This window comes from Musca autumnalis, unplaced genomic scaffold (genome assembly GCF_047663935.1).
Source record: "Musca autumnalis isolate F117 unplaced genomic scaffold, ASM4766393v1 scaffold_4, whole genome shotgun sequence".
NCBI classification, from domain to species: domain Eukaryota; kingdom Metazoa; phylum Arthropoda; class Insecta; order Diptera; family Muscidae; genus Musca; species Musca autumnalis.
The window spans coordinates 13,640,702-13,665,352 of record NW_027411977.1 but is presented as its reverse complement, the minus strand read 5'-3'; the positions used below and the strand labels follow the sequence as shown (position 1 = coordinate 13,665,352).

The following is a 24,651-nucleotide window of genomic DNA, read 5'->3' as shown; positions in this document are numbered from 1 at the left end:
AATTGCGGATGCGTCTTTTTTGAACACCTGTTTCTATATGAAGGAGTTGCCAGATCGAAACAAAATTTAACATGTGTTCATAACAGAGATGGAAGTTTCCAAAACACTTAACTTTTTTCTGTTTATACCGCGCTTTTTGTGCTAGGCTAAGAAGTTTCCGAACTGCCCTCGTATGTTAAATTTTCAAAAATATTGCCCATATACACTTTCATACGGGCAAAATGTGCCTCATTGAAATAATGGTTTTAGACCCCAAGTATGTTTGGATGAAATGTGTTTCAGACAATTTGGAGTTGATTTGGCCATGTCCGTCCGTCTGTCTCTCTGGCTGGCTGGTGCGCACGATAACTCTCGAATGGATCAACCGATTCGGTCCAAAATTTGGCTTTCGTAATATTTTATCCAAACTTAGTTTAAGTTCGAAGATGGGTTATATCGATCCAGTCTTTCCGGTATTCTCTTTCATTGCAGTTACATTTGTTACCCATTGCACTATAGGTAATTTGCCCTGTTTTTGAGACAAAAATTAATAACAGCGCAATTAAAGGATTTTTTAACTTTTTAAATTATTTATGTGTTAAAGTGAGATAAAACAAAAATTTTTACAGATAAATTCGGATATAACGAACAACGGTTATAAACAACTACATATATAACGAACAAAGCTATGTTTTCCAATGCAATTTTCATTAGTTTTCTTATACACAACAAACTGTTGAAAACAATCACGGTAGTAAGTAACAAAAATTTTGTACCAGCGGGTAGATTTTCCAACGAATTGTTACTACAGCTTTGTATATTTTTTGAATATACGTTAATAAAGTTTAGTACTCCCTTAATATGATTAATATGTAATAGAGATAAAATAAAGCTTACAACTGCCGCACCGTTTATAGAAAACCACGGATATACCGAAAAATTTGTCGCCATTACTTATTTTACTTGCAATGAAATTGTAAACAAGAATATTTTTTACATTTATTGTTTATTTCCTCAAACCAAACTTCCACAATTTTAAGACTTTTTATTGAGAAGTAACCTAATAAAATCTCATAAATATCAAAAAACGGGCAATTTCTGGTTTTGAAACCTAGTGATACCAATGCGGAGACTTTCAGTAATGTGTTCTAGGTGGCAAATTCACGGCCAATTTAGTATAAGTCTATATAAAGTGGGTTTTAAGATAAATAAAATATTTATTTCTGACTTTTTGTGTTTTTTGGTCGCTACCCAAAATGTTTGGGTGACGTAGGGGATGGAAGATACCAAGCAACGGTCCTGACCGGTTTTAACATGGCAAAGCCCAGGATTTATCTTGGTCCCTCTTTCATCTCAAGTGGACACTGACCAGAGATCATCAATGAGTTACTTGCCCCCGTAAGCCAATTGAGCACGCACAAGTTTTTTGGGCCTTTTGCTATTTTAACGCATGTGTTTTCTCGCACTCGGTATTTTTTCCACCACCACCAAAAATACTTGCGACGCATCAAGACCGTTGCTTGTGCGTAATAAGTAAAACAAGTATTCATCATATTTTGCACTGTTACAAAACTCGCAATCGTAGATAGTTTGCCAAGTGACTTATCAATAAACAATTGTAATTTTATTTGTTGTTGTTTCGTTTGTGTATGTCTTTCTTTATTTGCTTGGAATGTTATGTGTGTTTTTGCATGTTCTTTTAACGTTTGAAAATCAGTGATCTTAGCTCTCATTCTCTCGGAGAGCACGAGACAATCGGTTGAATTACAAGGGTTGAAAACAATACTTGATGTGCAATGAGCAAAAAAGTAAGACAGAAATTGTTATTGCGTATTTAAAACTACTTGGCAAAGCATACGCAAGTGTCAAAAAATATCCATTTTTAAACAACTTATTTTTTGAGTGGCTAGCCACACTCGTACATATTTTGAGAATGGCAAGCAACACTTGCATTTATTTTTTAGAGTAGCAAGCCGCACATACGCTTGTTTTTCAGCATGTGGCTTATGAGTGTCAAAATCAGCTACTTGCGCACTTCTCTGACACTGACCTCCCCGTGGTGTCACCTGGGGAACTGCCTTTAACACCCGTTAAAGGTAGTGAGCTAAAATGTGCCGCGCGTTCACCCATAAGAACGTTAAAAACTTGGGTTTGGGCGTCGGGTTAGTAACCCTCCCCTAGAAAAAACAGCCTACTATGAAAAAACGAAAGAAAAGAAAAACAAACCCCTCTAAAGTTGACGAATCCCGCAAACGTTTTAAGGACCATGATCTGCGAATCTGCACCTGGAATGTTCGCACTCTTTATAGACAAGGTTCAGTCTTCGCATTGGCAGACGTACTTGCAAAGTACAAGACCGATATTACTGCCATACAGGAAATACGATGGATTGGGAAAGGCGTCACAACAACACCTAAAGGTGACGCACTGTATTATAGCTGCCATGACGTAAAGCATGAGTTTGGTTGTGGATTCGTAGTTAGTCGGAGACTAAAACATCTGGTATCCAGCTTCACCCCAGTGAATGAAAGACTTGCTGCAATTCGAATAAAAGCTAAATTCTTCAACATCAGCTTTATTTGCGCTCATGCTCCCACTGAAGAAAAGGACGAACAGACCAAAGATATATTTTACGAGCGCTTAGAAGAAACATATGACCGTTGCCCTGCCCATGACATTAAAATCATTCTAGGCGATTTTAATGCCAAAATTTGAAAGGAGAATATCTTTGGCCCAACAGTAGGGAAATTCAGTCTCCACAGTGAAACATCTGACAATGGTATGAGGCTGATAGACTTTGCAGCTGCAAAAAACATGGTAGTTAGCAGTACCAGATTTAATCATCTCGATATTCATAAGGGCACCTGGCTGTCTCCAGATCAGAAAACAAGAAACCAAATTGATCATGTTGTGATAGATGGAAGACATTCATCGAGCGTGTTGGATGTACGATCGTTCCGAGGCGCAAACATTGATTCGGACCACTACCTTGTTGCAGCAAAGGTACGCACCCGCTTAAACGTAGCAAACAAAGTACGAACAGACAAAACACGAAAGTTAGACATCGGTAAGCTGCAATCACAACAGATAGCCACAGCATATTCCACTCAACTAGCCCAATTGCTTAATCAAAGCACTCCTCATCCCGATAACATATCAGCGCAATGGCAAAGCATTGCCCACTCCATGCAAACAGCCGCAAAATCCATACTTGGATACCAGAGACCTCCACCAAGGAATCCATGGTATGATGAGGAGTGTCGTGCTGCCACCGAAGAGAAAAATGCGGCATATAAGGCTACTTTACAATCCGTAGCAACGCGTAGCGCACGAGAGAGATACAGGGAGAAAAGGAGAGAGGAGAAACGTCTTTTCCGCAGGAAAAAGAGAGAGATGGAAAAGCGGGAGTGTGAAAAAATCGAGATGTACAGGAGCCAGAATGAAGTCCGAAAATTATACCAAAGAGTCAAGCATCAAACTGATGGCTTTGGTACAGGCACATCCTCCTGTAGAGACCAGCAAGGTAATTTGGTAACTGATACAGATAGTGTACTCAGGATATGGAAAGAACATTTTTTAAATCTGTTGGTATCCAATAGCAGCGAAGACGACGAAGATACCACAGTCCCAATCCCAGAAGATGGTATTGAATGTATACCGCCCAGCCAAGATGAGGTAAAGACAGCAATAAATCGGCTGAAGAATAATAAGGCAGCAGGGGCCGATGGCTTACCAGCCGAGCTGTTCAAAACCGGAGGCGACAAGCTGATAAGGTGTATTCATCAGCTAGTTAGCACCATCTGGCAGGAAGAACGAGTACCCGACGATTGGAACCTGAGTATCCTGTGCCCCGTCCACAAGAAGGGAGATAAGACTGTATGCTCTAACTATAGGGGCATAAGTCTACTCCCTATTGCCTACAAGATCGTGTCAGGGATATTGTGCGAACGACTAAAGCCAATGGTCAACGAGATAATTGGACCATACCAATGCGGCTTTATACCTGGCAAGTCCACCATTGACCAGATATTTACCCTGCGACAAATCCTGGAGAAGACCCAAGAGATGCAGATCGACACCTACCACCATTTTGTCGATTATAAAGCAGCCTTCGACAGCCCGGTGCGTTCAAAGGTATTCCAAGCCATGTCTGAATTTGGTATTCCCGCAAAGCTCATCCGGCTTTGTGAAATGACTTTAACTGACACGAGGTCCTCAGTTAAAATAGGAAAGAACCTCTCCGAAGAGTTTGGTACCAAAAGAGGTTTCAGACAAGGAGACAGCCTTTCGTGTGACCTCTTCAACATCCTGCTAGAAAAGGTTATACGAGAGGCAAACGTCAAAAGAAGTGGCACAATCTACACCAATAGTCACATGTTACTTGCTTATGCTGATGATATAGACATCATGGGCCGATCAGTAAAAGAAGTAACTGATACCTTTATAAAGGTCGAAGGAGATTCTGCTAAAGTGGGTCTGGCGGTAAACGGTGAGAAGACCAAGTTGATGGTCTCGACGCGCAATGCGTCCATTGAGCTCGGACCGACTGTGGAAGTTGGTTCCTATAATATTGAGGTAGTTAAAGACTTCGTCTACCTCGGCACCTCCGTAAACACAACAAACGACATCAGTTGTGAAATAAAAAGAAGAATTGTATTGGCCAACAGATGCTACTTTGGTTTAAGTAAGCAGTTTAAAAACAAAGCCACATCTCGTCAAACAAAAATAACGCTCTACAAAACACTGATACTACCCGTGCTGATGTATGGCTCCGAAGCCTGGGTACTTGCGCAAGCAGACATGGCAGTGCTTGGTGTGTTTGAGAGAAAAATTCTTCGAAAGATCTACGGACCAATCTGCGTTGACGGTGAATATCGACGTCGCATGAACCACGAGCTGTATCTGCTATACAACGACATCAATATAGTTAAACGTATCGGGATGCAGCGATTGCATTGGCTAGGCCATATCATAAGAATGAGCGATGATGAACCCGTTAAAAAGGCGTATGAATACATGCCACATGGCGGTGCACGCAGAATTGGCAGGCCAAGGAATAGATGGCGTAAACAAGTGGATGATGAGATGAAAAGGCGCGGTATTCCAGAGTGCAAAGCAACAAATAGAGAGGAATGGAGATCCCTTCTTAGTTCGGCCTATAGAACAAATGTTCTGTAATGGGCCAGCTAAGTAAGTAAGTACCCAAAATGTTTAAGCTATATTATAATTAAATAAATTCCCCTCGCAATTGCCAATCTATTCCATTTGACATATATTTATATTTGTTTTATTTTTCCGCGGTTTTAAATTCATTGAAATATGCCTTACAATATATATTTTTTTAAGTTCTTCTTCGAAGTGAGGACTGCAATTTAAACCGCGATAATGACGCTATTTTGACAAATATCATTCATATTAATAAATTTTGACATGTTCTTTTTTCAATGCCAACTAAAAAATTATTATTATTAAAAGTTGCAAAATAGACTTTTTGCCTCAAAAACTGGACAAATTTCAAATTCATTGTTTTGACATGTCTCTCTTCCATGAAAAATAGAAACATATAAAAATGTAAGAAAATACCAAAATTGTCAGGAAAATATGAATGAAAAGTGTGCAATTAAATGTAAAATATACATTCGCAGGAAAGGTTAGTGTTTTTCCTCCTCATTTAATATATGTTACACGTGTTATTTGTTCAAATTCTCATGACAACGAGGAAATACAAAGTAAGGAAAAATAAATTATGTTTCTCTTAATTACGAATGGTGTGGTGGAAACGGGTTAATTCGTCTACGCCGTTCGACAGGCGAACAACGTACTTCAAACGATCGTGTGAACATGCTATTAAATATGAATTAAAATTGCTATTAGTACATCAACATTTTCATTGTCCACAATTTTCATATTAAGTATTGTTTATTTGTATATTATTCCCTTTCCGCATACGAAATAGCGGGCATTTTGCTAGTAAAGTATATAATGTAGGGTAAAATTCTAAGTCGATATAACCTGTCAGTCTGTCCGCCTGTTGAAATCAATTTTTAAGATAGAGCTCTGTAATTTGGTATAGAATTTTTATTTACTCTTAGGATGTTTGGTATTGCAAATGGGCTATATCGGTCCACGTTTTGATACAGCCCCCACAGAACGGTACCACCCGATTTTCAGTATTTTGAAGGTTTTGGCTTCATTATCACTCCGAAATGGCTGAAATTTGGTACATAGTCTTCGTTGGGGGTATAAAACGTTTCCCCAGTTTTGTCGGTATAGGCCCACGCCTTCATATAGCCTCCATAGAACGGTACCTCCCGATTTGCGTTATTTTGAAGGTTGTGGCCTCAATATTTCACCAAAATGACTGAAATTTGGTATTAAGTCTTCATTTGGGGTATAAAACTTTCCATATGAAATTTGTCGGTATATGTCCAAGCCTTTATATAACCCCCATAGCAGTCTATCTCCCGATTTTCGATATTTTTAAGGTTGTGGCCTCAATATTCCACCGCAATGGCTGAAATTTGGTATTTAGTCTTCATTTGGGGTATTCAACGTTCCATATGAAATTTGTAGGCATAAGTCCACGCCTTCATATAGCCTCCATAAAACGGTACCTCCCCATTTGCGGTATTTTCAAAGTTATGGCCACAATAATCCATCGAAATGGCTGAAATTTGGTATTTAGTCTTCGTTGGGGGTATTTAACTTACCCCTCTAAATATGTCGGTATAGGTCCACGCCTTCAGATAGCCCGTATAGAACGGCAAATCCCAGATTTCGGTATTTTAGAGGTTGTGGCCTCAATATTTCACCGAAGTGCCTGAAATTTGGTATAATATAGTCTTCGTTGGGGGTGCAGAACTCTCCACCTGAAATTTGTAGTTATAGGTTTACTCCTTCATATTGCCACCATACAACTGTACCTTCCGCTTTTCGGTACTTTAAAGGTGTTGGCTTCAATATTCCACCGAAATGACAAAAATTTTGTATAAACTTTCCCTCCTAAATTTGTCCGTACAAGTCCACGGTACATCCCGAATTTCGGTATTTTGAAAGTTAGCCACATTGTTTTACCGAAGTTGCTGGAATTTGGTATTTCAATTTTAATTTTTTTTTTTTCAATTTATTTCCATTTTATAATGCCCAGTCTTTCAACTTTAGTGCTGTATACTACATTTGAATTTAAAATAACAAATTGCATGACTTAATATAGTAGCTTAAAATTATTAAAAACTGCAATCAAAACAAAATACTATCATAATAAAGGGTAAAAAAACATATGCATAAATTTGCATCTCCTTACAGAAAACTTTTTGATTTGAATGCATGAATTAAAACTACTCCAGGAAGGAGTGGGAGGGATGTTCAACTACTCCAAACGAAACTTACAAAGTTTAAGAATTAACTGTAGTAAAATAGTAAAATAAATAACTTATATGTATACTAGAGAACCCGGCGAACTTCGTCTCGCAGTCTGTTGGGTATTCAACTTGATGACTTTTGTTCAGACATATGGTAAATTTCAAATTTCCTTTACAATTCCATCGAAAAAAATTAAGAAATTTTTTTTACAAGCACATTCACGATTTTTGGTACATGGGTTGAGAAAAAAAATGGTGGTTTTAAATCTGTTCGCGTTCACAAAATTGGATGCTGCGCCCAAAAGTTATGGGGGGTTTTATTCCCTTATAAAGAAAAAATATTTAAAAATTCCCTTTGTGTTGTTATACCAAAATGTATATATAAATCGGTAACAACATTTAATATCTATCCGTAGACGCCTACATATTTCCTAAATTTATTTTCATTTTCGCGGAAAATCATAAAATAATGAAGGAATCTTGGAGTAAATTTTATTTATTCTAACTCAGAGTCCATAAAAATCTCTAAAAAAATAAATTAAAAATACGTACAGAATCTAGACAATGTCCAGAAAAATGTGAAACCAAAATTTTATAGATTAGGATTTTAAATTGCATATTGCAGCTAAAACAAAAGACAAAAGTTTATTGTTGGAACATTATTTCAAGAATATATTTGTTGGTTTAATACGAAAAATTTGAGAACATTTTTTGGGAGTTATTCTACTATTTCGCTAAATTTCCAAACAAAACCTGAATTATTTTGCTAAAACCTCTTCAAGGAAAATAGTTTATCATCGTGAAAGTATATTTGCTTAGTGTGATAAGCAGTAGAATTAGGAAATAAAGAGTGATATTGATATTACAATCAAAGAAAAAACATAAAAGTTAAAAACCGAATAACGCGCGAAATAGTTAAAATCAGTTGAGGCGCATGTGCTTTTCGCATAGAGCGAGTGCATCTCTGTCAATATGTATGCATTTTGCCATGTTTCATTCACCGACCAAAGTGTGCCATCAGTTGCATCTTACTACACCAAAATGCTTCATGTGGGTAAAAATAACGCGATGTTCATATGATTACACTATGCAACACTGAAAATGCAAACAACTTCTAGTGTGCATTTTTTGATAGAACATATTTAGACTACCAAAACCCAAGTAGGGTTTTGTCTTGTCAGATCCAGTTCGTATTTTATGGCCGCATCTAAACCGGGCTAAAATTACACTTTTTTGCATTTATCAGACCTTTATCTCAGAAACGAATAGGAATTTGGCCTTGCTGTCTTGTAGCGCTCAACTAGTAGAACTTATCCTTTGAACAGACCATATAGGAAAAACTCCATCTAGAGCATCAAAATCTATAAAATATAGAAAATTTTACATAATTGCTGATATTCTGGTCAGTATCGGCTAAACTGTTGGGAGTTGAACCAAGTAACCTTTTGCAAAAATCTTCCAAATAATGTTCTCAACAATTCTTTAGAACATTCTGAAACTCTAAAATACTTACTTCATGTTGTTTCAGCGGTATTTTGTATCATATCTTTTACAGCACGTATTTCAAACACGGTTCACACCAACAGTTTATTCTCGCATTTCAGATTTCACTGCATTATTGACATTTCTATTAAATCGTCGTTGAAAAATGTACTGAAAACAACGGCATAGAGGCATTTTACAACAATGACATGTTCTGAAGAGTTGTGTATTGCATTCCAGGGAATATTTTTCCAAAAGAAAATATTCAGAAAAAATTAACGGTTTTGGAGATACGGAGTGAAATGTATAAAAATTGTGAAATTTTTGCATATATTTTGAAATTTAAGGCAATAAATGTAGTTTTTCGAGTTCATTATTTCTCCAAATATTTTATTCTTGTTCTTATCTACAAATTTGCTTCAGAAGTCAGAAGAAGATTCGCATTGGTTTCAGAGATATAGCCTCGAATTTCTTTAAAAACTCAATATTTAGCCATGTTTAGGTGGGGCCATAAAATCCGAGCTGGATCTGACACAACAAATCCCAACTAGGGTTTCTTGTCGTTTGGGTCTGTACTTTCAAAAAATCCTCAGTTCGAATTGTTTGCACAAGATCACCTTAAAAATGTTGCACAGTGTTATAAGGCGCATCCGATTTCAGTGAACCCCTGTTAAAAATACGTCAATAAGACAAATTTTATACAGATTCGTCAAGTACCGCGGATGTGCTACCTGATTCTATTTTTGGTTAAATACGAATACTACTCCCGAATCTCTGTAATGTATGACACACCTTTTTGACAAATATTATAATCGCGTATAAAGGATTCCATTTATGTAAAAAATTTTAAGTGAAATCGCGGTTTAGTATGCGGATTAGTCAAAATAAAATTTTGCTTATTTTCCTATTTTCAGGGTATCTATATCAGCGGTTTTAGTGGATGGATTCGATCGCGGTAGGGCTCATTAAATCCGGCGTGGAAAAAAAACTAAAATCACGCGGGGTTCAAGGGTACCTGAGTCACAGTTGTAAATTTTGAAGCCAAAAAATAGGTTTTTAAAGAAAATTTACGCACCAAAAATTCGACTTTGGACTCCTATTACTAGGGAGCTGTACGGAGCACACTCATGAGATATACATCAAACGACGTGGAATCACGAGTTCTACAATCCAATAAATAGTTTAGCTAATTATCTGGTTGCGCCCTCCAATTATAAGAAAAATTCAAAAAACCCCGATTTCAAAACTTCAAAATGTCAGCATCGATTTAAGGGGGATACACTGTATATATGGAGAAGTCATACATTAGAACCATGTTGCCCAAGGGGTATTCTTCAATTCTTTCTTTGAGCTCAGGTCTGAAGTTTCCCTGGTTTGACCAGAAATCAAGAAAAAACACAAAAAAACTTGCTAACTTCAACACATTTTTACTCATTTTTTTTATATTACCACCAACACAGCTTCCACGTAATTTATTTATTATGGTCTATATTATGAGACCCCGGCTAAAACACATCAATTAATATAAATATATTCATATTATATAAAATATATTGACAGTTCGCGACTTATAAAATGGTGAACCTCAACTTCAACGATTGTAAAACATTTTTGAATATTACTATATACAATTATTACTATCACGTTGCAGAGTATCCGAGACCAAGTGCAAATATTTTTTTGCTTTGAACAATTTAGGGCGATTTAGAATCTTTACATTGAGCAAATTTACTTGTGTGAATTGTCAGTCTGTCGGAGAGAAAGGGCATTAAGAGGTAAAGTGTTTCCGTTTTCCTCGACTCTCTCCTGTAAACTGACAATTACCGCTACAGAAGGTCCCTAATGTAAATTAAGGTTAAGATAAATTTTTTGAGCAAATAATGCGTTTTGAGTGAATAACACTGCTCAACAAAATTGAAAAAGTTGAATGTTTCAGACGAAGTTGCAGCTGTTTCTAGATGAAATCGGCGAGTTATTTTCAAATCCGGTCCCGATATTTCTCCATCAGCTCTTGTTTTTAAGATATAGCTCAAAATCGGTTTTTACGAGTTTAACCCAGACTTTCGTTATTTTCGGATACAAACAAATATTTTTTTGTGGGGTTTTCGACATTAATATATTAAGAAGATGTTGTACCGATCTCCTGAATTCTACATGCAATTGGTGACATAAAATCAAACATTATTAATATTACTATCACGCTAGGTTGAAAGACGATTTAGAATCTGTGATGTAGTAAGAGATATTTTCCAAGTAAATAGAAAATTGAACTTGTATTTAATTTTTGCCCAATTATGACGAAGTTATTATTCATCAGATTTTTATTAATGTACTTAATTGAGCCATATGAACTAAATAGTTTTTATTAAAAAATGATATCTAGCTAAGAGATGTGTATCACACATCAACCTCTTAGAGACGATCGTTTTGGTAACTGGTTAGGTCTATCGCATCAGACACATTAGATTTGGTTAGACAATTTTCTATATTCGGAAACTCGCTATTTACTTGCATGTACGATTTAAATTAGTTAAAATTAGTTTAACAGTTGATGCAAATTAATATCACCAATCGATAGAGTTCATTTATCCACTTAAAGCAAACTCAAGCAATTGTTGCTAATATGGGTAGCTATTGGGTCTGGGGTTTCATAAAACGGGTGGGTCACTTCTCGTTGAGATTAAATTATGAATATTTTTCGGAAACTTAATGTATCCATTTGCTATATCGAAATGAATAAATGCTGAGATTTTCAATGGTTTAATTTTAAATCGAACATGTGTTTTAATTTTAATAACGCGTGAGTGAATTGGTAATATTCAAGATGGGTGGTCGCTATTTTAATTGAAGCAACTTCTACGGTAATTTCTGTTTTGGACGGAATCTTTAGAATCAAAGATTTTGTATAATGAAACATGAGTATTTTAAGCCAAACTTATGCCTGATGTCTATGATAGGGAATGTTATGACTCTTATTTTTTATTGGCATAGGCAATTGTCATAATTAAATTGTCCACTGAAGCTGTTTAATCCAGTAGTTGACGCAATAAACTGGCAGAATTCAAAGTGAAGAGTGTGAGCAGTAAGTAGTCAGTTGTGCAAACGTAATAAAGCTCCATTCATACCGCCGTTTGGACATTTCTTCCAGAGTTTTAGTGTAGATTTGAACGTTGAAGTTCTGACTCATAACACATAAGTAAATTATAATTAAATATTTGTGTGAATAAAAATCTTCGTGGCTACTTACTTGTGGTCCGGTACAAAACATTTCGCATAAGCCGCACTAAGAATAGAATTCCAACCCTTCTGTTTCTTGTTTTCATTCATTCCAATTTTAAATATTACGCTTTTCGATATCGTTGATAACTTACTCATTCTAATGGAGTCTTGGCCTTCCCGCTCTGCGTTCTGCCAAGATATTCATTTTACAAACACATGATATTCTGACTAATTTTCATTACGTACGGTTAAAAACGATTTCACGATTTGAAATAGATTAAATAATGTTTACACCGCTGAAACCACTAATATCCTTTGGAACTAAAGTCACCTTTAATTTTCGCTGTTAATTCACATAAAGAATAGTTTGGATACAACAGAAAGCAAATTGTTTTTTAATTAATTTATTCAAATAGATAGTAAATAAAAATATCTCCAGAAAAATTGACATAATAGAAGCACAAAAATGTCATTCGCTGTTGGTGCATGCACAATTTTCGCTAAAATCTGTTCAAAAAAGTGTCACGGTATACTCCAAACGCAAAAGCTCCATTAAAATGTGTAGAAAATTTGACTTTATTCAAAAAATATTTTTGCAAATTTTTCGCAGATTTTCGCGGTTTTTTTAGGTTTTATCCTTTTCTGCCATGAGAACATTCCTAATTGGTATGAATTGTCAAAATCTGTTCAGCCGTTCTTGAGTTATAAGCGTGGTAACTAACATCATCCTTTTTTATATATATAGATAAAATCTTATTAAAAACAAAACTTATTGATTGAGTTGTGGCTACTCCAAAACAATATTCAAAATAAAATAAACAAGTAAAAAAGCGTTAAGTTCGGCCGGGCAGAACTTTTTATACCCTCCACCATAAAATATTCCGAGCTATGACGGAATATGTAATTATTTTCTTTCCTGTCCACAATTTTAAGCTAACAGTAAATAAGCTAAAAAAAGAAGTTTTGTGACCACTAGGAATCTCAAATGTCGAATTGCAGATACTTGGGAAAAATTGTAGCTAAAATCCAAAAACTCGAAAAGCGGGAGGTACCGTTATATGGGGGCAATACCAAAACATGGACCTATGTTGACAGTTTTAGATGGAGATGTTTTGTGATTACTAGGAACCTCAACTGTCAATTTACAGGTAGTTCGGTCAAAAATTGTAGCTAAAATCCTCAAAATACCGAAAATCGAGAGGTACCGTTATATGGGCGCTATACCAAAACATGGGCCTATGTTGATGGTTTTTAGTGGAGATATTTTGTGACCACTAGGAACCCCAAACGTGAAATTACAAGTAGTTCGGTCAAAAAATGTGGCTAAATCTCCCAAAATACCGAAAATCGGGAGGTACCGTTATATGCGGGCTATACCAAAAAGTGGTCCGATATAGCCCATCTTCGAACTTGACCTGCCTATGGAACAAAAGACACTCGGGTGCAATAAAAAAAATATAGCGCTCTAGCTCTATTTTTGCGAACGCTAGAGTGATTACAACAGACGGACATGGCTAGATCGTATTAGAATTTTATCCTGGGGCCTAATTCTCGCATACGTGATCGAGTTATTTCGATCGATATTTTCAGTATTTGGATTACGGCATCCGTTGTCGAATAAACTTTCGGGTGGAATCTTGCGAGTTTTTGCCCGCCATACATCTGCTGTCGAAATGATTATTTTTGTGGCACATTACGAACTTTAATGAAACATTTTGCAATAAAACTAATCAAATTCACATACTAAAGACTTTTTTAATAAAATGAGTAAAAAAACTAGATTAAAAGGGAATGTTTCTTAAAAATTAAATATATTTTTCAATGCCAGAATGCGATTTTACATGGTGGAATTTATTTCGGGTCACTATTACTTTTAATTTTTCAATTATTTTATACAATTTTCATGTTTTCATTTTACGAGAAACTTGCCGCACAAGAACTTATATGTTTGTAACATTTGTGATTACCATATGTTTCACGTTCGATAACCGTATGTATCGATAACTTTTTTAAATAATTTCGATCGTATAAGGGAATCCAAAAATTTCGATCGTTCGTAATTTGTCTTCGAACAAAAACTCGCTCGATAACGGATGCGAGAATTAGACCCCTGATAAAGAATATAGGTACATTATATGGTCGCAAATGATTAGTTCGATGTATAACAAACAGAAAAACAAACTTAATATACCCTCCATAATATATTCTTGTTAATATGGCAAGGCCGGAACGCTTCAGGTTATCACCATTATTATTTGCGTTGTCAATTTCTGTATGAATGTTTGTATGTTTATGTGTGGTGTTTAGAAATAGGACATTGTTGTGCCGGCTTTTTCATTTCCTTAGTGCTTGTATGATAGGCACAATACTCTAAACTGGCAATGCTTTCCTTCTTCGTTCAGTCTGCTATTGCAAAATGTTCGAATCAAACAAGTTCGATACAAAATTGTACTTTGTTTCCAAGTGCTTTCTATCGCAAAATATCAAACATGGTTTTTTACGTTAGTAGGTTAGTTGAATTTTAGGCGCCATTTGAATCAGTTCTTTGCTACCTGTCATAGAGTACGGTTTGCCGCTGCTATAGGAAATCCATAGAAATAAAACGTTTCCGCCGGATATTAAAGAGCGTAAAATAAATTCAACAGCCGTTGTATACACAACAAACAAAAAAGTGACAACAAACGCAAACAAAGAAATATTCAATATAATGCCCTTGGTTAAGGTGGTTTAATGTAAATACCTAACAAGTGTTGAATCGAAGAATGGTGCTTTGGAGAAATTATAAATATAAAGAAGAAAAAAAGGAATTGAAGTGAAATAAAAAATACAGTAAAATAATTGTGTACATACCTATTCTATATCCATATGTATATAAGTTGTTTAAATTGTTTGCCATTTCCGAACAATTTAAATGGAACTCCAGTGATAATTATTGGTATTGCTGTAAAGAAAATATATGCAGTTACAATTATAATTGCGGTCAATAAAGTTAATTTGATATCTAGTCAATCAATTTTTAATTGGAATAAACAAAATTAGTATTTATATAAAGCTAATTACAGTATATATGTACGTGTGTGTATATATTCAAAACAGCGATGTCAAGATTTAATGACAATAAAATTATAAATTAATAAAATTAAAAAAAAATGCATTTGAAATAAAAATAAATAATTGTTAACATTATAATATGTAAAGATAAAGCCATAATTAAAAAAAATATGTGAATATAAATAACGGCATATTGTATTAATAACATTAATATTAAATGAAATGTTATTGACGACCTCAAGCTCAAAAAGAATTTATTTTACAATACTTACATACAATTTGAAAAAAAAACAAAATCTTTATTAAAAAAAAAAAATTAAATGACAAAAAATATTAAATATTACAAAGAGGAAATTACAAGAAAAAGAAAAGAATTGAAAATAAAATAAATTAAAAATTGATATTTATATAAAGTTTATGTGGATGGTGTTGAACAAAGTTGCGAACAAACACATGGATTGATACTTGGATTTATCTAGCTACCCAATTTAACGAAACCTATTGTGAGTGCAGTTTCATATATTAATGAAGTTATATTAAAAAATAATATAAAGATAAAGCCATAATTAAAAATAATATGTGAATAATAACGATATAACGATATATGGAATTAATAATATAAATACCAAATAAATTGGTAGTGATGACCTCAAGTTCAAAAAGAATTTATTTTTACAATACTTACATACAATTTGAAAAAATAACAAAATCTTTATTGAAAAAAAATTAAATGACAAAAAGATATTAAATATTACAAAGAAGAAATTACAAGAAAAACAAAAGAAATTCAAATAAAATAAATTAAAAATAGATATTTATATAAAGTTTATGTGGATGGTGTTGAACAAAGTTTAAATGAAATTAAAATATATTCACTAAATGCAAAAATGTACCTTAATTAAATACAAACAAGCTACAAAAAAATCCTGCTGCGAACATAACTCATTGGATCGATTACTTGGATTTATCTAGCTGCCCAATTTAACGGAACTTATTGTGAGTGCAGTTTCCTACATTAATGAAGTTACATTAAAAAATAATATATAAAGATAAAGCCATAATTAAAAAAAATATATGTGAATATAAATAACGATATAACGATATATGGAATTAATAATATAAATACCAAATGAATTGGTATTGACGACCTCAAGCTCAAAAAGAATTTATTTTTACAATACTTACATACAATTTGAAAAAAATAATACCATTATTGAAAAAAAAAAAATAACAAAACGATATTAAATATTACAAAGAAAAAATTACAAGAAAAAGAAAAGAAATGCAAATAAAATAAATTAAAAATAGATATTTATATAAAGTTTATGTGGATGGTGTTAAACAAAGTTTAAATGAAATTAAAATATATTCACTAAATGAAAAATAATTACCTTAAATAACGTGTAAAAATCCTGCTGCGAACATAACACGTTGGATTGATTACTTGGATTTATCTAGCTGCCCAATTTAACGGATTATATAGACTACTTTCTGTTCTTCCATAGAAAAGTAAGCTCAATTTTATTATTATTTTTTCAAAGGATGCCAGTAAACTTTGTTCTATCTAAACAAATAATTGGAAACTTTTCATTTTGGACGGACGTTGCCATTGAATATTAAAAAACGAGTAAAAAGGTATCAGTTGTCTTTACTGTGTGATTTGAAACATTTTTTTTTTTACAAAAAAACTTATGTATTTAGCGGGTTTTCAAAATGCTGGGCGTATGAACCGACAAAAATATTGGTTTGGATTATACTCAAAAAACTGACAAAAAATATGGGTTTGGATTATACTCAAAAGTTTTGCTAATGAAATGGACCGACATAGTCCATTTTGGAAGTGGGTCTTATTTTAGGAGTCATTCCTCTCGACAGATATCGCGAAATGGTCAAGGATGCCTCAATCTCACGATATATTACATGCCAATCTTGCATAATCAGATTACGCACGGCATCAATGTTTTGTGGCACAACGACCGTTTCTGCACGACCTTCGTGTTTGAGCGAGCGTCGCACACTGGTCTAAACCATTGATCTAGCGGCCCAAAAGTAAAAAAATCAAACTATAAAATTGCGAAATGTTTTCCATTGTATCGATTACAGACACTCTGCTGACTAAAATGTAGTTTTTACTTTTTTGTTGTTGTAAATATTCACGCAGTTATTCACTGTCAAGTGCAAGAAATTTTGATGCATCAGATTTTAACAAAATTGTTGCTAAAAACCTGATTTCATATTTGTTTAATTGTTAAATAAATTCGTAATAAAATTAAACTAAGTTTATTTTTTATTGATAAGGGAGGGTGTAAGTTAAATTTAAAAAAATGTTTGCGGCCTGACGTTACATAGTTATATAGCAATAAATTTTCAAAAATTATTATTTGTTCATGTTTTAGTGCAATATACTTTTGTTGAATGTCCAACTTATTTTTACTAATTTAATTGGACTTCCTAGATTCCGAATAACTACAATTTAGCTGCAAATAGTTGAAAAGCTTGCTGATAAATTGTCTGAAAAATCGCTTAAATCCCAAAAATACCCAAAATCTGGCGGTACAGTTATATGGGGGGCTATATCAAAACGTAAACCTAGGTTCACAATTGTTGGTATAGAAGATGTATAATCAACAAGAGACTCCTATACCAAAATTCAGCTCATTTGATCTGAAAATGTGGACAAAATCCTCAAAATACCGAATATTGGGAGGTACCGTTATATGGGGCAATATCAAAACGTAGACATACGTCTAAAATTTTTAGTGAAGAATGTTTGTGTCCAAAGGGAACCCCAAATACCAAATTACAATTTGGTCGGAAAATGTAGCTTTAAATCCCCAAACTACTGAAAATCGCGAGGTACCTAAAAAGGGGGCTATACCCAAACGTGGACCTATGTCCACAATTTTTGGTGGAAAAGTTTAGTGACCACTAGAAACCTTAAGTACCAAATTACAACTAATTTGGAAGGAAAGGGTGGCTTAAATCCTCAAAATACCGAATTTCAGGAGGTACCGTTATATGGGGGCTACACCAAAATATTAGCCGATATTGTTCATATTTAGTCCATTATTACCCACGGACACAGACTGAGTTTACGCAACATTTCAGAAAGATATCTCCATTCGTTTCCAAGTTATTATATTCGCGCCGCTAGATCAGTGATTTCGACCACTGTGCGTCGGTCACGATTGAACTCATTAAACCAGTTTTCCAGAACGCTATAGGATGATGCTTTATCATCATACAACGATTTAAGTTCATCGATGCACTCTGAAAATGATCACACGAAAATGTTCACGAGTTTATTAAATTTTTGATTTTTCAAATTACTGTAAACAAATTTGAAATGAAAACTATTATGCCTGTCCGTGTACTCGATAATTTTTAATAATTATTACAAATGTTTCCAAAACTAACGCCCTGTTTTTGTAACTTATTTTTGTTCGTTCGTCTATATTCGTAATAATTTAGGCATTCATAGCTCAACCCCCAGATGACATACACATCTAATTTTTCGTATACCCGTTCCATATATCGTTAAGGATTCCTCATTTAAAAATCAGCGCTCTACATTTGCGCTAAAGCGAGTAAATCGATCTACAAAATTTGACAATTCGTGTGGGAAGAACAACAATTTTTACAAAAAGAAAAAGTTTTTGAAAAATTAGTTTCAGCAACATTTAGTAAGTACGAGGACAAACCTATTTTCTTTATAATTTTTTTTATTTGACATTTATTTCCTTTATACATTTTTTCATTTCACATTTTCATAGAAACATACATATGTATATATCCCTTATGTACATCGAAATAGAAATAAATATATAAAATATTGTTTGGAATTTGACACAAACGTTACAACCAAGTTCAGTCAGCTGTGTATTGCTGTTACCTTTTATAAAGGAAATAAATGTCAAATGAAAAATTTTATAAAGAAAATATTTTTATACCCTCAGCCTTTAGGCTAAAGAGGGTATTTACACTTTGATACGACCAAAAATGTGCCTCATCGAAATAATGGTTTTAGACCCCAAGTATGTTTGGACGATATCCGTTTCAGACAATTTTGAGTAGATCTAGCAATGTCCGTCCGTCTGTCTGTCTGTCTGGCAGGCTGGTGCGCACGATAACTCTCGAACGGATCAATCGATTCGGTTCAAATTTTGGGTATCGAAATATTTTGTCCAGATTCGATCTAAGTTCGAAGATGGGCCAAATAGGTCCACTTCTTCAGGTACCTCCCCCACAAATGTTCAAAAATTGTCGGAAAACTTGTGCGCACGATAACTCTTGTAGGGAATAACCGATTTGTGCAAAGTATGGACCATCGTGTAATTTCTACCAAATTTAGATGAGGTCCCAATATGGACTCAATCGGTCTACTCCTTCGGGTACCTCCCACACAAAATTTCGGAAAAGTTCAGTTTAGGACCTGGTCTCGAATCGCTTTGATTTTTGTTTACGCAAGTTGTATTCGCTGTCCTCTACACGACGCTGTAAGTTTCATTAGGGGCACTCCATACTTCCTGAGAAAATAGCCTGAAAGTTACAAAAAACCCTCTTGTAGGGAATAACCGATTTGGTCCATACTTTGCACATCGTGTAATTTCTACCAACCATAGATGAGGTTCCAATACGGACTCAATCGGTCCACTCTCACTCAAAATTTCGGAAAAGATTAGTTTAGGACCTGCTCTCGAATCGCCTTGGTTTTTGTTGTAACATCTTGTATTCACTGTCCCCTATACGAAGGTACAAGTTTCCTCAGGGGCAAGTCCATACTTCCTGAAAAAATAGCCTGAAAGTTGAAAAACAAACCCTATGACACCATGTTAATGGGTGGAAGCGCACGATAATTCTCGAACGGAAATGCCAATATTGTTTCCAAGCTTACTTTAAGTTCGTAGATAAGCCCTATCGGTCCACTCCTTCAGGTACCTATTCAAAAGGGTGTAAAAACCCCCTATGGCACCCCCATGGTCTATGTCGGTCCATTCCTTTAAGTACCTTTTCCGCAAAATTTTTGAACTTTAATCCTAATCAACATTTTTGTCGGTTCATACGACCAAAATTTTAAAACCCCCTAAATACATAAGTTTTTTGTGAAAAAAGTGTTTCAATTTGCACAGGCTGTCGTCAAAGCCGACTGATACTTTTTTACTTGTTTATTTTAAAGCCTTTACCTAATTAACTGCGTGTTGCGTGTGCGTTCAAAAAAACAAAAACAAAATACATGTATTTGTTTTTGTTTTCAATTTGAAATACATGTATTTTGTTTTTGTATTTTTGAACGCACACGCAACACGCAGTTATTTAGGTAAAGGCTTAAATTTTCATAGAACAAAAATCTATTGGTGGAAGATTTGTTCAAAGAATACATACAAAAATCGGGGATAACCTTCAGATTCGATTTTTTATAGTCATAGATATCGTTTTTAGGCCTCCACTCACCTATCAGTCTGCCCGACAGCATTTGTGATAGTATGTGAAAATTTGTGAATGTATGTGTGAGTTTTTCAAGACTGTAGTCACTACAGTGTAGTGCCAGGTCAGGCAATTAGGCGCCCGTGTGCGCTCATTTAACGTTGCTCTCTCCACACACACAATTCAACCCATTGAAAAAGCATGCACTCACACAATGACGCCCCGTACAGTATGCAATAGAAAAGTATGGTGCCTGACGCTGCTGTAGTGCGATTCTCTAACTCATTTCTTTAAATACCGACAAATGTCGGTAAAATTAAAATGATTATAATTTCGGTAATTAACGATATTTTTCGGTAAGTTAGCGACCAATAAAAAGTAGTCGTAAAGTTCTACCGACAGCAACAGTGTTGTCAACTTTTATTTGAACTTTTCATTCATAATTTTGCGTTTTAATTTTACCGATTTTTGTCGGTAACTCAATAAATGAGTTAGAGAATCCCACTACTGATGAAAATCAAAATAGTTTTGATTTCAAAATGAACCCCATCAGTATGGGTGAATTGTGTTTATATCCAAATTGCTAATACACAATTTGTCGAACTTCAAGATTTCGAGAATTGACTGAAGGCTCGGCTACACACATACAAAAATGGTTCATCGGCCCGACAGCATTACTGATAGGTGAGTGATATTTATGAAAAAAATATTTTCATATGATAAAGTTTTTGAATTTTTATTCACAGTAACATAGAAACAGAACACCTTTCTTTTTGAAATTGTGAAAAAATGTTCCATTTTCCCATTGTTCCTTTCATATGAAAACATGTCAACAGCCTGTTTTGTTGTTTGCATGAAATCTGAATCAGAAATGGTATGAAAGCGGGAAAATGCTTTGCATTTTAAGTTTTCATAGAAAGAGAATTGACCCCCTGGTCGTATGTGAAACAGTACTAGTACGTTTAGGCTAAAAATGTCGAATTTACCAATAGAAACGTCAAATGGCGCGTGAGCGAGAGAGGTACCCGCAGGTGTTTTCCGATACAGACCTTCATAGAATTTGGAGACATTTAATGATGGGCAAGGTATCAGCCAAATCGGATACTCAAAAAACATTTGACATTTGTGTTTGAGGTGCACACAGAGAAATTTCATATTCGATCAGCTGGTGTGATACCACTACCTTGGTAATTGTACCATGGTTTTAACCAAATCGAAATTGTATGGGGCCGAAAACCATTATTTCGATGATTATTTAAATTTATTTAAATAAAAAATTATTTAAATGTCATCGATTGATAAATTTTCTTATTATCGAAGAAAAAGTCAGTACTAAACAACAATAGAAACAGGATAAAATACAAAGTCATACATCTTTTGTTTTGCAAACTTAGTGAAACGCGGCTGACCGCAACATTCATGAAAACCAAATCAAAAAGTTAGTAAACATTTAGCATAAGCAGGAAGCAGTATTAAGTCTGTCTGGTTACTTTCCCAGCAAGAATTTTTATTCTCTTTTGCTAGAAAATTGTAAAAAGTAAACAGACACATTCCCATCAAAAACCAGCAAGCAATCAGCTGACTTGCCAAAACAGAACAATTTGTCCGCCAACAAAGGAAGCAAACACGTTGTATTTTATTAAAAATAAAAAAGAAAATGAAACAAAAAAGTATTTTTCCACTTTACATATTTGTTCTCCATAAAACAATACAATTAGACTATGTTATTTCCACAATAAAATTGTTTTAATGTTCACAAACATAAATCAACAAAAACCTAAAAACGTCTGATTGATTGTTTTCAGGAAGAAGAAGAGCTTGCAAGTGCTTGCTAGAAAAAATTTGTCCAGCAAGAATTTGCAAGCTCTCAGTGAAAGAACTGTCAAAATGTCTCTCTCGAATCGCTCTCTTTTGCTGGTTTTTTGTGTTAACAGACGACTTCCAGCAACAATTGGTACAAATTGTTACAAATTGTAGGGTAACCAGACACAGCTATTAAGTCATTGTGGTAACCAGCAAAGAAAACATTGGGTTAGTTTAAAAACGAGAAAATGATAGTTGACAATAGCAACAGCATTTATGCAAACAGTTTGGATCATTTTAAATGGTTTTTGCCAAAATCCCAGACTAAAAAACAGTGATGTGTAGTTTTGAAGGCATCCTCTGAATATGAGTCGAATAAAACTCTACGTAGAAACAAGTAAGAACAGTATTAATTTCGGCCGGGCCGAACTTGTTATATCCTCCACCACGAGTTGTATTGCAGTAAAATGAAACAATTAGTTTCTTTTCGTTTATGATGAAGACTAACCCCCAGTTTTTGTAAACATTTTTATTCTTCTCACACGAATTGTCAAATTTTGTAGATCGATTTACTCGCTTTAGCGCAAATTTATAGCGCTGATTTTTAAATGAGGAATCCTTAATGATATATGGAACGGGTATACGAAAAATTAGATGTGTATGTCATCTGGGGGCTGAGCTATGAATGCCTAAATTATTACGAATATAGACGAACGAACAAAAATAAGTTACAAAAACTGGTGGTAACAGCCTGCTTATGTATGTCGATAAGAAAATGTATACGTAAGAAACACTACCAAACTCGAGTATGTTTTTCAAATTTGTTTTTTGTTTTGAAGCAAAAGCAAAGGAAATATTTGATTTGTTCCAGAACCTGCAAGAATCTACTATTTTTTACTACGATAACATTTTTTCCTTTATGTTATCGGAAAATATAGTAAAAATTAGTAGATTCTTGGAGTTCTGAAACAAACCAATTATTTCCTTGCGCACACATTTTCGTTTCGAAATACATAAACAGGGGTAAGTGTGGAAGTAGAGCTAAAAATATGAGACACCTGTATCGGCGTTGTTTTTATACCCTACACCACTATGTGGAAAGGGTATCATAAGTTTGTTTTGGCAAAATTGCATGTAACGCCGCGAAATATCAGTCCTAGACCACCAATGTGTCATATCTCGACGAGATAAAGCGATTTTGAGATGTGTGTCCATCCGTCTGTCCATTACAAATTGTAATCAAACTCCAGGCCGCAATTATGGACCGATCGTCACGAAATTTGGTATAGAGGTAGGTTTAACATCAGAATAGATCGCTATTTTAATTGGTGATGATCGTGAAATATTTAGCGGGTGAAATGGACCAAAAACATATTTTTTATCCGAGTTTGTAGTTGATCTGTATGTCGCAATAATAGTCCGATCGCCGCGAAATTTTAAATAAGGTAAGCTTATAAGACAAAGAAAAAGCTTGAATTTTGAGATGGACCAAAACTTTTGTGTAAAAATTTTGAAAATTTTTAATATACAGTTTATATCCTTATTCCTTATTCTGCCCCTGTAAATAATATTTGGAAGGCCAACTCTTGACCTTCCATTGATGCCAATTTTGTTCATTCACGTAGTCAGATAAAAGAGCTATTATTTTAAAACAACTAATTTATTAGTGGAAAAAGGGTGGGAGACTTCTCTCATATCAATGAGTGCACCCCGATTCCTATTGGCCGACACCTCTTGGAGATAAGTTTTACATGTCGCCAACATTACTGATGAGTATTTTGTCACCGTTGAAAATTTGATGTTGCCTGGCCGGGAATCGAACCCATGACCTTCAGCGACCTTATTTAAGCGTGATGTGATAAGGTGACACAATCCACAAAGTTATTTCTTACAATAAGTTTATTTCTCCAACAAAGGAATTTTGATTTGCTGAAAGCTAATTCCGAGGTGTAGCGGTGTAGTGTACGTACCACATGGTCGCCGCGTCCGACTATAGCATTTGATTACTTGTTTTTAGTTTACATCGAGAAGTTACCTTAATAGGAGGGACAATTTCCGCCCTTTTCTGCTTTTCGTTTTCGAACTATACGAAACTGCAACTTTACTGACAAGAAAGTGGGAAATATATATGTATATTAACCCTCATGTTGGTCATTCAGGAGGTCTTTTGGTTCTTTTTTTTTCGAAAAACGTTTAAAAACTCATTTAAAATGTGAATATACGAGATAACGCTATTTACATTATATTTCATAAAAAATATCAGTATCAGTTTTACCGAAAAAAAACACGAAAATGTGAGTATTTCTCAATTTTTTGATGAAATGTTTTCCTT

The 24,651-nt window shown here is 34.5% G+C and overlaps 1 protein-coding gene across 3 annotated transcripts in view; it reads left to right on the top strand.

Moving 5' to 3' along the window:
• The first annotated feature begins 14,549 nt into the window (after positions 1-14,549).
• The window catches only part of LOC141404301 (gonadotropin-releasing hormone receptor-like), a 262,725-nt gene continuing 252,623 nt past the window's right edge, over positions 14,550-24,651 (top strand). For 2 of the 3 annotated variants that reach the window (XR_012412985.1, XM_073987770.1), the window contains exons 1-2: positions 14,550-14,883; positions 15,240-16,601. The gene's annotated coding sequence lies outside the window, so the exon portion shown is untranslated. Of the gene's footprint in view, positions 14,884-15,239; positions 16,602-24,651 lie in introns of those variants that run through there. The other variant, XM_073987771.1, reaches the window with a different exon arrangement.